Source organism: Amblyomma americanum, chromosome 2 (genome assembly GCF_052857255.1).
Source record: "Amblyomma americanum isolate KBUSLIRL-KWMA chromosome 2, ASM5285725v1, whole genome shotgun sequence".
Lineage (NCBI taxonomy): Eukaryota > Metazoa > Arthropoda > Arachnida > Ixodida > Ixodidae > Amblyomma > Amblyomma americanum.
The window spans coordinates 75,963,468-75,978,060 of NC_135498.1; the positions used below are offsets into that span (position 1 = coordinate 75,963,468).

The 14,593-nt window shown below is 47.4% G+C and overlaps 1 non-coding gene across 1 annotated transcript; it reads left to right on the top strand.

Annotated features, from left to right (window-relative positions):
• Positions 1-4,785: 4,785 nt before the first annotated feature.
• Positions 4,786-4,857, top strand: TRNAE-UUC (transfer RNA glutamic acid (anticodon UUC)). Its single transcript has one exon. It is a non-coding gene; the product is annotated as a tRNA-Glu (tRNA).
• The last annotated feature ends 9,736 nt before the right edge of the window (positions 4,858-14,593 follow it).

Genomic DNA, 14,593 nt, shown 5'->3' on the forward strand with positions numbered 1-14,593 from the left:
AGTGAGTCAGTGAGTGAAAACTTTATTGGATCTTTCAAGGGTTTCGCGGTTATGAAGTCTCCGTCGTCTTCTCTGGCGCTGGCGACTTGAGGCTTCTCGTAAGCAAGGGTGGGCCCCTATTCCAAGGCTCCACTGAGCCGTGCTGCATCATTCGCGTGCTGCCCTAAGGTCCTTTGGGTCGTGAGCTCGCCGCTGGTGAGCCGGCTCTCCGATTGCTCCGCACTCGGGTGTTCGTGTTGGTGGAATGCTTTGTTGCGTTCCCACTCCCACGTGATATGGTAAAGTGTAGGTGTGGCGTCGCACCAAGGACAGGTGGCTCTGTATTTCTATACTTCTTGAAGGTCTATACTTCAGTTTAATAATAATTGGTTTTGGGGGAAAGGAAATGGCGCAGTGTCTGTCTCATATATCGTTGGACACCTGAACCACGCCGTAAGGGAAGAGATAAAGGAGGGAGTTAAATAAGAAAGGAAGAAAGAGGTGCCGTAGTGGAGGACTCCGGAATAATTTCGACCACCTGGGGATCTTTAACGTGCACTGACATTGCACAGCACACGGTTAAAGGAACGGAATACATATTGGAGGCTGGAGGCAGTCGAAGATAAAAGAAAACGAACTCAAACTCAAAGTTATAAAAATGAAGATGTAGTCCGTTAAGGAAACGGACTACACCTTCATTTTTATAACTTTGAGTTCGAGTTCGTTTTCTTTTATCTTCAACTGCCTCCAACCTCTAATATTAGGGCACTTTCTTCTGCGTGGTATCACTGAAGCTCTATTGCTTCACCCAGCTTAATATTCCGGTCCCCACGCATCTGTCTTGCGTTTGCTTCACAAGGTGAAGGAACATGCAGAGGGCACGCGCTGACGTCTGGTGAAGCTTGCAGTGTCGTACGTGCCCTCAATAAACGCCCTCATTCTACTCCGACAAGGAATACAACCTTTAAGTCTCCCTAGATCCTAACCTTGGGAAATCTGTGTTTGAGGAAATGAAAGGCGCATAACTGTCTCACTTCTCGGTGGACACTTCAACCGCGTCATGAGAGAGGGGAAGGTGTTAGTGAAAGGAAAAAAGATAGACTCTGCCCCCGCCTCGACGCTGAGAAATCTGGCTTGCCTCCCGGGACCTTAACCTGCACGCACCCTCAACGCGTCCTAGACCTTTTTGCTCAACAAATGCTGAACGCCTGACCTGAAGACTGTTTGTGTTATAATACTATAATTTCTGCCCCTTTCAACTCTACCACATAAAACGTCAGAACCTAGGTGATGAAATTTCACGAACAGCTCTCGTGCCCGCTCAATAAACTCAACAGAACAATTTATGTCGTCACAAGTACAGGTTTTCTGTAATATGTTTGCCCGCGAACTTTAGTACAGACATTTTCGTAGTAATAACAGGCTTTTGTGCACTTGCTACAGAACCACGCACTACTGAAAAAAGTACCGCAGAATAAAAACTACACGACTACAGAAAAAATGCTGGAAAACAACAAAAATCTGTCGTTACTACAAAAGGACAAAAAATTGGTCCTATTTTCCACAGTGTTCTGTCTCTTTTTACGATTGGGCATAATTGCTTAAAATCACTGCTGATACCATACACTACTTTTAAAGGGTCCTGAAGCCTGTAATTGGCCACTGCGCAGATGTTCGGTCATCACCGCCCGTGCCGGAGCAACAAGAGGAGGAAGACGAGCTGAGTCTTTCTCTGACCCGGTACTCGCTGACGCTGCTGCTCATCACGCTGCTTAACCTCACCCTACTTCTCCTGCTCATCTTGTTTTGGCTGCAGAAGACCGGTCACAACGTTTACGGTGTCAAAGAAGACGCATGACGCATGCGCGGGAAGCATGACCTGCTCTCTGGCGCTGATCAAAGTGCGTCGGGTCTGTCTGCCGGAACACAAAGCGGGAAACTTCCCCAAGTATCCACGAAACCGGAGGTTCTGCGCATGCTGCTACGAAATGTTGAGTCATTGGGCGGGAAAGAAATATATGGAAACTCTAAATACAGGGTGTAATAAAGAAGTAAGATATTCAGGCGCGTTACCTATATTTTGAAATCACGTAGATAGACGGGATCAGTGAGCCGCACGTCTGGAACGTTCTGGAACACTCTGGACGTCTGGAGCACGTCTGGAGTACGGTCTGGAACGTTATCAGATTCGTCGTATTATGGCATGCGAACAGTCACCTTTGCCTGTCTGCACTATGGCCAGACGAGAAGCTGGTGTGAGGAAATACCACCGCCCGAGAGTTCAATACTGAAACAAGTATGTAGTGCATGCGTATATGTGTTTACTACAAGTGACAAGTGGGAACGTAAATTGAGGGCAAATGTCTCCATGGTAGCCGAAGGCAATATATTCAATGGTTACGGGACTTCGATGCGACATAGGCAGGGTCGGGCATAATATTTGGTTCGGTATTTCCAATCACAATACAAGATACCGAACCAAAACTGAATTCTGATAGCTATTTGATACTGCATCGTCGAAACTTAGATACACCACTGAAACAACCCATATTTATTAATATTTAATTATATTTATTAATAGCTGGTAATAACATTTGCTAATTTAATAAATTGCTTCGTGGTTTTAATTATGCTTAGTGCATTTCATAGCGCACTGTTTAAACGAATCCGTCTGCGCGAACTGCATTGAGCTCTTTAAGCTTTACTGTCGGCACAGCTGGTTTCGTTGAATCTTTAGAATTGGGATGAAGACATGGTGAAGTTGAAACGACGACTTATAACATAGCAAAATCTTTTTTTTAAGCTTATGCTCTTTATGCCAACCGGTCTCTGAGCAATTAACTACTTACGAATAAACTTGAAGTTGTTTCTGATGCTCTTCATTTGCCACTGCAGGATTTACCGGTTGCCTCTGCCTTTGCCCTGTGCTAAAGAGTACAAGCTTCATTGCGCTTGAGAAAGGTGGACACCTCTTTCCCATGTACTATGTTTAATAGACGTTTGAAGCTGAATGTTCTTCTTTGAAGGCTAGAAGGAAAAAAAAGAATAAAGCGCTAAAAGATTTCTTACGCTACATATCTTGCTAATCTCTTTTTTCAGATTTTTTTTTTACTTAGCGGTAGTAAGTAGCAGCATTTCCTTAAACCGCAGGTCCAAAGGAGCATTGATGCGCCGGTGCTTTAAACGAAGCGAATGATAACAGCCTCTGTATTCATGTGAACGCGAGCACGTTGCCGTATTGTATTTTATGAAGGTTCCTTTTAACGTGTGAAGGGTCCTGTTCAGCGGAAACGACATTATATGCGTGCCGAGAAAATCCGGATTGGTGGAGAGGTTAATGACGTCAAAACCACGTGACGTCACTACACAATTCCTAATTGGCCTACAGGGCGGTGACGTCATTCAACCACAATTATGAGGTGCCTATGAAAAAAGAAAAGCAATTGCGCTGAAAAGAAAAATAGACGAGCTTGGACTCGAACTGCTTCCCTTGGGTCATGAGCCGGGCGGGCTATCCCTAGACCACTAAGAAAGTTTGATTCTGTTTATTGACTTCAAAGACTAGAGGAAGAAATACCATACAACTCAGGTAGTTACTTAAAAACTGCAGCACTCTAGGTGGTGGCGAACCTTCGAAATTTTTTAGTTGAGGTTGATTTCGAAACAGCATTACAATTTCAGCATCGCTGTCTCTGTCCATCACACCATAGATTTTTAAACGTTCCTTCGACTTAGTTAAAACGAGTACTTGTGTGTCATGTGGCAAATAAAATTAAAAAATAAGATTAAAAATAAAAAATAAAGAAAGGTGGTCGTGACTGCGAAGTGATATGCAAAGCGGACCCCTGGCCGCTGAAGACAGCCTCTAGGAACAGCTTAAGTGCCCCCCGAATTTTTTTCAATGGATGAGAGTGAAGCATAGCCACGTAGACTCGAGGATCCTGGATTTCATTCTTAAGAGAGCGCATCTTGAAAACTACGCCTTGTTGTAGTGTTGCTTCTCGAAACGAAAGGAATGCGTCCGATGATGTATTGGCGCTGCCGGCGCTGATGGTCCCATTGGCCCGCCTGCAGAAGAGTGCGCCTGCTTTATCGCGCTTACAAAGTGAACAACTAATGATCTGTAAGCTGCTGAGAATCAAGGTGAAAGTTTTATATCTCTGTTGGCAACCATCGCAACTTGAAATAACCGTGAAGGTGTGTTGTTTCTACCATTACAGAGCCTGTCTTCTCGTTCTTTCTGTGACCGAGTGTGCAGAAGCGCAACATATATATCATTTGTCTGCCAAACAACGAACGTAGGAAGAAAGATGCCTGACCGGGCCAACGGCACTGGCATCGCCTCTTCCGAATTATTCAGTTTTTTTTCTTCTGTTCGCTAACGGCTGACTGAGCGCCACCGGCCCAAAGCATGACCCACAGCAGCCTAAAAATCTGCGGCACATTTCTTTTTTTGAGTATCGAGCATCGTTAGCGGCGGAAATCGCTTTTGTATCGCTTTCTTGTTTTTTTTTTTCACGTGAATTGTTAAATTCTGCAAGAAATCTCGTTAGAATTGAATATACCAGAAGGGTTCTTCGAATAATGCGTTTTAATGTTACACCAATCCTATATGATTTGTAAAGCCCTGAAGCGACCGAAACAGAGCATCTTTTATAGGGCACGCCACATGACGCTAAGTTGACGCAGATGCGATGCGTCACAAAACAGCAGCACTTGTCACATACTGCCGCTCCGATAGGTCTGCGCAGACGCTCATATTTCCTCGCCTTGTGAAAATGCTCCGCAGCTGCAGCACAGAGCGTCTCCGGCGTGGTCTAGTGGCTAGGATATCTGGCTTTCACCCAGAAGGCCCGGGTTCGATTCCCGGCGTCGGAATGTTTTGCTGTATTTTTTATTTTCTCTTTTATCAAATCGAGCGGTCTGCTCTTTTGAGGCCACGGAACAAAACAATTAAACATTATGCTACCTTGTTGTGAAGAAGTCAGCGCAAAAAAAAAAAAAAAACACGGACGAGGTACAGAAGAGAGGACACACAAGACAAGCACCGGCAGCTTGCTCTCCTGATTATTCTAACGTAGTTCGCATAAAAAAAAGTTGCAATATGGAGGGTCTTCAGAAAAATCGGACTGGCTGGTCTGCAGTCTTTAGTGAGGTTCCAGTCTGGCTGGTTCTGTTGAATTCCATCAAGTATTAAAATTCATTTTTTAAACGTTTTAATTTTCGCGAGCTTAATATTTTGCGAATTTGGCTAAAGTCGAAGCAGTATATATTTCGCGAGCCATAAATTTCGTCAAGTAAACATGGCAAAACCTTTATTACTCCCCTCTTCGAGGTCGGCAAGCTGTCTGGTGTCTGAAGCAACACTGCACACACACCCGACATCCACTGCAAATATTAACTGCCTACTCTGTTACAGATTAACCCACTAGCGCAGATTGCACCTAAAACCCAGTTTACTAACCCACAGACTCGCCCTTTTAGAGCCACGCAACTTGAACACTTTCATCACCCCGGCCCGGTCGTTCCCATGCCATCTTCTCTTTGACCCCTGTGGCTCGAGTTGACCATGCTCCATCGTGAACATGGAGCATGACCTTTTTGCTTGCCCGACAGCTATCGCAAGCAACAATCACGGTGAGGGCGCAGCGAAAGCGGCGCATGGCAAGAAATTCATTCGTACAAGCTCTGCCTTTGGCTGTGCTGACGCTTGTCATTGCTCCAAACAGTCGTTGTTTAGGCGCGCATCTTCCTTGCGTGCGTGTGGAAACAGCGCTCTTCCTGGCACCAGCAGCTTAACTTTTCAGTGAGGGCACTCGGACCCTGTTCTGCTGCCACGCCCTTTGTCAACGACGTGAAAAGTGTTGTTTCGAGGCTAGAATATGTGAAAATAATTGTCTAGGGGCATTGTCAAAAAAAGCTCTCGAATTGCCACGAATAGACCTTCGGTGAAAGCCTGATACGGCTGCAGACACACGAGGCGTTGCGTCGTGCGATTAGCCCTGTGTCGTGAGTGGCGCTGCGCAAGTTGCACTGCTTGCCTCCTTGCATGAAGAGCACTGCGTGCCGCAAGATTTACGTCATTAAAGAACATTCCATGGGATCTTTCGAATACCAGGCGCATATAAAGTAGTCTTCTGGAATGACTTCTCGTATTTAACGCTATATACATAATTGGCGCTTTCATCGATCGAGACTGCACTACGCTGACTGTAAAACAAGTTTTTATTTTTATTTCTGTTGTTTTCGTGTTTGCAAGCTATATTTACATGACAATAAGACCACACAATAAGTTTCAACTAAGCGCAAGACGCAAGCGTAGCAGTCTCCGCCTACAGCGGTCGATTATATTAAGTTCACGCACAGAACGTCGTTTTAGTTACTTGATTGCTACATTATAATGTATTAGGTCAGCTTTGGCGCAGCGTAATAGGGCATGATATTTGCTGTGCCGTTGACCGTGATTGTTTTGTTGGCCCACTGGGGGAAGTGGTGGAAGCTGTAGTAGTAGCCCCCCGTGGTGTGGACCGCGACGAAGGTGGCCAGGATGGTGGCACACTTCATGGCGAAGACTGGCGCCAGCTGCGAGAAACGAAAGACTGCTTCGGCATTTCGGTCAGCTGCCGCCAACATGAAGAAGAGCTATACATTCTCCAGGACTTCCTCATTGGATGCGGTAAAGTTGTATCGGCTGCAGCCACGTGGCTAAGGCCAGCTTGACGGGAGGCTTATTCTGACCTCCTCTGGCCACAGAAAAACAGAAAGCCAGAAATTACAACCCATTGTAGTCTTCTGCCTTTCCTTAGAATTCCACAGCCTTTTTCAGCATATCAGAATGGAGTGACACGCCCGGTTCTGGTGAAAACAGCGAAACATTCGCACATGGAGTCGTTCATAGCCTTAATGACTTAATAATAATAATAATAATAATAATAATAATAATAATAATAATAATAATAATAATAATAATAATAATAATAATAATAATAATAATAATAATAATAATAATAATAATAATAATAATAATAATAAAAACATTAAAAAAATAATAATAATAATAATAAAAATAATAGGTTTTTGGCGAAAGGAAATGGCGCAGTATCTGTCTCATATATCGGCGGACACCTGAACCGCGCCGTAAGGGAAGGGATAAAGGAGAGAGTGAAAGAAGAAAGGAAGAAAGAGGTGCCGTAGTGGAGGGCTCCGAAATAATATCGACCACCTGGGGATCTTTAACGTGCACTGACATCGCACAGCACACGGGCGGCTTAGCGTTTTGCCTCCATAAAAACGCAGCCGCCGCGGTCGGGTTCGAACCCGGGAACTCCGGATCAGTAGCCGAGCGCCCTAACCACTGAGCCACTGCGGCGGGTTAATGAGTCGCGCAAAAACGAAATCGAGGAGAATGTGGAAGAAGCTGCGGGTACACTATCATATTTGTGCTGCCTGCAACTCTGAAGGATTTCGGAAACGCAGGTACGTGGAATACATCTGACGAGGAAGACATTAGTACAGGTTAGACGAAATAATTTAGCTAAACGCGCGTAGAGTGTCCGCATGTGGAGTGGCGATGCGAGTGTGTTGTGGCAGGGTTACAGTACCACAGCGGCGGAAAAAGCAGAATCAGTTCCTGAAAATATATATGCTTGCTTAGTGGCCCTGTGGTCTGAGAAGAAATATGATGGCGGTCAAGCTTCTAAACACTGTCGATGATTAAGGCATCTGACCAGCCAGAGATTTACGGCCATTATTTAGGCGGAAGCCCTACTTGCCCAAGCGCGCGAAAACCCGTCTATGTGAGTATGTGATAACACTCGATGCTGCTCGTAAAAGATGGCGTCCACATCCAGACGGCCGGCGCATTCGAATGCAACCTGATGCGGCAGCTACCTCTAAGTCCTGGCGACGGCTGAGGTAGAACTGCAAGCTGCTTGGCGTCGGGTTACATCGCCGCAGCGCGCGGAGCAGAAGGGATGCAGCGACGCCGCGGCGACTTCTTCGAACAGCCATGTAGAGGTAGGACGTTGCCGGTTGCGTGGCCACGCTATTCCCTCTGCCACGTCAGTCCACCGCAAGTAGTCATAGCGGCCGGTTGTATGTGATCGTGTGCTGTGCTAAGGACAGTGAACGGCAGCGCTCACGAAGTGGGCTGGTGGGCTTTCGCCTTCTCTCATGTAAGCAGTTTTAAGCGTCTCTGTCGAGTTTTTTGGTAATCACGCGTCACCTGCCCTACTGCTGGTATATCTAAGCACAGTCTGGTGTCAGCGGCGTGGATTGCGCTAAAGAAAACGCTGTTTGAGTGTGGCCAATGAAGATGCATCGCTGTGCATAGCTCAGGCGACCGGTGTCATTTGGCTCCTTGCTCTGTAGCCCTTCGACATTTGCCTTCGTTGTCTAACATATCCACGTGTCATGTATTTCAATGCCAGCCAAAGCTCTCGCTTCGCAACAGTGCAACTTTGGACGCCACCGTTAACTCAACGCGTCGTGGCGCCACTTCTAGGGATGGCTTGGCTCGAGATGCCTGCACTGGTGATGCATGCTGTAGGGTCTCCAGAATACGCTGCTCTATAAACTACCACTCCGCCAAAAAACAAAAGTATTAATTTGTTCTTCCTTCACCAGTGCCATGCGGCTTGTTATGAGGGTGCTCTCGCCCTTTCAGTCCACATGCGGAGCAGGCACGAAGGCTTACGTATGGGAGAAGACAACAGTAGTAGTGCAAGGCTTTCTTTGCAGAAACCGGGTCATCTCGCTGGAGGGCACTGAAATCGGGGAAGCACTGTTCGTACTAGCAATGACCGGGTGCAAAACTTTAGCGCACCATACAGGCCAACCGGTGGTCGAGCAGCTTAGCGTGGACTAACGCCATGGGCAGCGATGCCACCGGTAGCAGCAGCCCCGTGGAACAGGCGACCACCGCCGGGAGGCCGTAGTAGAGCGGATTCACCAGCGACGACTGGGCCTGGGTACAAATAAGAAGCACGGCGGTCACTTACAGCAGATGTTAACTGAATGCCGCTTATTTGCGTCAAACTGACTGCTAACCGGAATATTTCCCGCGTGCGTGAAACAACGAGTTTCCTAATTAGCATAATTCCGGTGATAACGATTGGTACCAGACTCCTGTGCATCTAGTGTGGCTCAGTACACTTCCTGCAGGGCCTTCTTCGACATCCGATTCAAATAAACAAACCATACTGTTTATTTAAGTCTACTTCGCCATGAGGAATTCTTTAAGGCGCACTTGATAAAGTTATTACCGCTAAATTGATGACGAATAAGGCGTTGTTCGGCCATCTTCCAGCTGTCGCTTGGTTCGAATGGCAGAGTGAATTGTCTTGATCAAGTCGTAGCGCCGGGTTTGATGCGAACCACAAAGACCTTTAAAAATAGTCATCATTGCAGCTGCATGGTTTAGAAATCCTCTGGTCCCTTGGCTTTAACGCGACGGAATTGTTTACTTTTTGCGTTTCCGGAAGGCACAGTTTCGCAGAAGGCAAGCGTAGCAGGGGCGATAGAAAGGTGGGCGGATGCGATTAAGAAATTTGCTGGGATACGGTGGCTGCAGCTGGCAAAGGACAAGATTAATTGGAGAGACAAGGCAGAGGCCTTTGCCCTGCAGTAGGCGTAGTCAGGTTGATGGTGGTGATGATGTCGCAAGCTGTATTCACAACCCTCCGTATAGAGCCGAGAATGCAGTTTTGGGCGGCTAGCGTACCAGGTCGCTGGCGATGGGTATGAGCACTGTGGCCGCGGTGGTGTCGTTGCTGACCTCCGTGAGCAGAATGGTGATGAGCATAAGCACCACCTGCACGAACGCCGCTGGCCAGTGGCGCATCAGCAGCAGCACGCTGGACAGCCATGCCATCAGGCCGGACTTCTGCACTACCGTCGAAGAAGAATGGTTTGCTTGATGCGGTATAGACATGGGGAGTTTGGTGAGCAAGAAACACACCGTAGGGAAGGGTAGGATGCTGAACGTATGTAATAATTTCTGTTCACCTTACCATAAGACAAATAGCATAGCAGTATAACGGTATACCCCAGGAGGAAAGTACACAACAGCTGCACCATATCACCTCTCAGATACGAATAACAATACTAATAATTGGTTTTTGGGGAAAGGAAATGGCGCAGTATCTGTCTCATATATCGTTGGACACCTGAACCGCGCCGTAAGGGAAGGGATAAAGGAGGGAGTGAAAGAAGAAAGGAAGAAAGAGGCGCCGTAGTGGAGGGCTCCGGAGTAATTTCGACCACCTGGGAATAGTGCCGAAATTTGGAGGCTATTAAGAAGGCTTTAAATTAAAGGCAGAGACTGAAGCGCACTTGAAAAAGGAAATTGAAAGGAGGACGTGAAGAGACGGGAAGATCTGAGTGCAGTCTGGGTCAGGAAATAAATGCGAGTTAACGATATCCTAGCTGAAACTGAGAAATGGAATGGACATTGGCAGGGCACGCAAAGTGGAGAGGGTATAGCCAGTGGTTCCTTAAAGTCACGAAATGAATTTCAGAAGAAAACAAGCTCAGCAGGGAGAGACAGAGTAAGCTGCACGAATGAAATGAGAAATTGAAGGGGTTAGGGCGACAGCAATATACAGTGTGTCCCCGCTAACTTGAGCCAGGGTTTAAAAATATGCAGCGGCACTCTAAGAGGACGCGACCAAATGCATGGTTCTGGCTGTTGTATGGAGCAACTCACACTATTTTGTACTGTGCTTAATTGCATAATTAAACGAGATTAATTAACCACCGTCGCAAGAAATTAATATAGGCGAAAAAGTCCAATGAGAAAGTTGTAGAACGGTCCACGAAACGTCCAATTGAACAGGTTCTAACTTTCCATCTATTACGTATCGGCTTTTTTTTTCGCGCATTGCAGATGCCCGCGAGATACAAAAAATACCACGTGACATGCCCGCTTGGGCGCCACGATTGCAGTGCTCTCAAACGTTCCGCGTAGGAACAAACAGATCATTTAACCCAGTGTGCTGCTGCTTAAAAAGGAGACAGGGCTGCGACGCAGGCGCTCGCTGTGCGATTACTCGAGCGCAAGCGATAAGGACTATGTCTGCTTGTCGCTATCAAGCGCCGCTTGCCTATATCGCACAGCCAGCTGCTGCGTCGCTTCTCTATCACCTTTTAAGCGGCAGCACGTCGGACTAACTGATCTGTTCGTTCCTACGCGGAACGTTTGAGAGCACTGCAATCGTGGCGCCCAAGCGGGCATGTCACGTGGTATTTTTTGTATTTTGCGGGCATCTCCAATGCGCGAAAAAAAGCCGATACGTAATAAATGGAAAGTTATAAACTGTTCAGTTGGACGTTTCGCAGACCGCTCTACAACTTTTCGTGGGACTTTTTCACCTATCTTCGTTGCTTGCGAAGTTGGTTCATTAATCTCGACTAATTATGCAATTAAGCATAATACAAAACATAGTGTGACTTACCAAATACAATAGTCAGCAGCATGAATTTGGTCGCCTCGTCTTAGAGTGTCTCGGCGTATTTTAAAACCCTGGCTAAAGTTAGCTGGGACACCCTGCGTGCGTGCGTGCGTGCGTGTGTGTGTGTGTGTGTGTGTGTGTGTGTGTGTGTGTGTGTGTGTGTGTGTGTGTGTGTGTGTGTGTGTGTGTGTGTGTGTGTGTGTGTGTGTGTGTGTGTGTGTGTGTGTGTGTGTGTGTGTGTGTGTGTGTGTGTGTGTGTGTGTGTGTGTGTGTGTGTGTGTGTGTGTGTGTGTGTGTGTGTGTGTGTGTGTGTGTGTGTGTGTGTGTGTGTGTGTGTGTGTGTGTGTGTGTGTGTGTGTGTGTGTGTGTGTGTGCGCGCGCCCGCGCGCGCGTCATGCAGTACAACTGCCTCCATGTATTCTTCGCCCCGGATAAGTGTAAGGATGAGGATAAGTGTAAGCGTAAAGTCCAGGAGCTTTTGTTCGGATATACGTTTATATTTTTATTTATTTATATATTATATTTATGCCCTTATATACCTTTATATTATATTCATTCGATATTCCTTTACATTTATCATGGGCGCAGGGATCGCGTTAAGCACCCAGAACTCGAACGTCAGCAGCACGCACTAAGCGCAACGGCCTTCCTGATCGTGACAGCCAATACGACACTTCAAAGAATAACCGCAGTTCTCTCATTCTGCTACGCCGCAGAGCATTCGTACATAGTATGACGGTGCTTTGCATTCAGAGAAAGCTCTATTGCATTCAGAGAAAGCTCTAAGCGCACAGGAGCGGAGTAATTACTGCGAATTATTTACCTGGTAGGACCAAGCCAACAGCCGCAAAACACAGAGCTCTCTTTTAAGAAATCTGCTGCGCTGGGACGCTTTTTCGTGTCCACGTCATTTATTGATGACCGCCGTCATAATGAGGCAGAAGTTCGATGACATGGAGGGTAAGCGGTAACGAGATTAGCAGCGAGGCCAAGCAATTCGTGTGCTTCAAGCAGCTGCAAAGCTAGTAGTTAATGATATACATATAGTGATGTCTGCGCAGCTGCTGTTAGTGCCCTTTGACTGTGCTTCAGGTAGACGCTTATCGAAGACATATTACGGTTGTAGTGCGTCTTTAAGCCATAGATCGCGTGCAATGCACGTCAGCAATAAAACAGTTCTCACACTACTAAACATGAGTAAAGTACGTGCATGGTGACCATGGGCGACTGCTCCGCCGTGGTGATCCGAACTTTCCCGGTAAAGGGTCTCATGTCGGTATCTACCTTCATGGTTTATCCTTCTAACAAATCAAGCGAAATTCCCGATGTTGGGAGCCTGCGCCCTGTCCTCTCATCTGATGCTGCGATTTAAAGCTTGTGGTGCAGATTGGTGCTAGAAAGAAAGCATGTCCTAGCACCTTGGTACCAGGTGGAAGCAGTCGTGTCAGGTAGACGGGGGCCAAATACGCCGCCAGCGCCAGTGTCCCATAGAACCGGCTCTCCTTGTCCGTGAGGAAATCGTGCACTGTGGTTTGAGAAAGCTAGAAAGAGTAGTCATCCTCTCTGACGTAACTTACGTAATCCTAAGCCCTTGATCATTAGATCTCTTCGTTGTGCCTTTTCTGCTTTTCTGCTTGCCTTCGAAGAGCTGTTTTCGACATGGCTACATAATGTGCTACAGCTGTTAGCTTTGCTTCTTTGCCTAAGGGCAGCGCTAAACTCTGGTACGCAAAACTCTGGTAACACTGCAAGCGTCCTCTTGTCTGGCACCGCTATCGAGGATGCTCCATCTGCCGTCTTGTGACGTCGGTGAAGCTGAAGGTCATACAGAAGAAGTGGGTCGGAATTAGCTGCAGCTGTCGCATGCTCTCCACGGAGCGGGAGAGTTATGCGAGAGTCGTTTTTCAGGGGGTAATACATCCCGAGACAGTGAAGGTTCACAGGGCGTTCCGTGGCCACCACGGCACATTGAAGGGCACAGCGAAAAGACTGAAAAAAGGACACACAAAAACGCAAAAAGCGCAGAAAAACAGTACGGAGCGTAGTATAGGCACATTGATAAAGTGGAGCGACAGTGACAAGAACCACACGTACCCTGCGTCCTAAGAGACGGCATTATTATACTTGCCGCCGAGCAGGCCGGGCTTGATGATGGCGAGCAAACTGTTCGCAGAGGGTGCGCGAGAGACCAGACGGTAGGTAGGCAGGCCTCAGACATTGCTGGCACATACCCACTGCGGGGGAGTGGCCAAGACACAGGCGGTTAATTGCTGGATACAGGAAAGCTTTGGCGGGAAAAGGAGTCATTGTTGTTGTTGTCCTCATACTATGGCACATGCCCACATAGTGGGATTCGCCAAGAATTGGGGCGGTGGTGCACAGAGAGTTTTTGAGGTAAATAATTCCTGGAGTTCTGCACGCACTTCGTGAACTCTTCCTCTTCCCTTTCTTCTGCTACTGCGTCACTTCCCCCTCGTGTCCCGCCGTAAATGGTTCATGCAAAGAGCTAGAGATTGAACATGCAGCCCAGAGACTGCTTGTTTTACAAACACTCTTTACTGATGTATCGGTATGGAAACACACCCGGAGAATCATTTCGTCAGCCTACGTTTACTTGAATGCGGCGAGTAACACATCGCACGAACTTTCTAGCACATCACATATATGCAAGCGGTGCAGTGGCCGTGCCCATTGCATCAATGTGCCAAATGTGGTTAGATCTAGAAGGATAAGTGGTCTTTTCCTATGCATGTAAACGCCTGTAGACGCCATCCAGGGGAAAGGAAAGTAGCACAAAAGATGGCACGCGTGCACTGTGCCTGTCGCTGCTGGCGCTGGGAGTTACGAGGGGTTCCGTCTTTGACAGGTGGCTCGCGGTCTGGGCACCATCGAGAGGGATCAACGCCCCAACTTTTCACCTTCCTCCGGGCTAAAAGGTGAAAGCGGTCACAACCCCGACTGAAGTGGACCAGCGCATGAATATTGCAGTCAGGATGCTCACACCTCGGCTTCGGGAGGTGGTGGGTTCGACTCCCGCTGCCAGCCGGTTACCCACCGGTTCCCTCAAAATGGGTACAAGCTTTTCCCCGGCCTGGTGCTCGGCTTGCTAGGGTTGCATGGCTTGGCAAAGGAGCCTGCGCCTTCAAATCCCGTCCCTGTGGGCT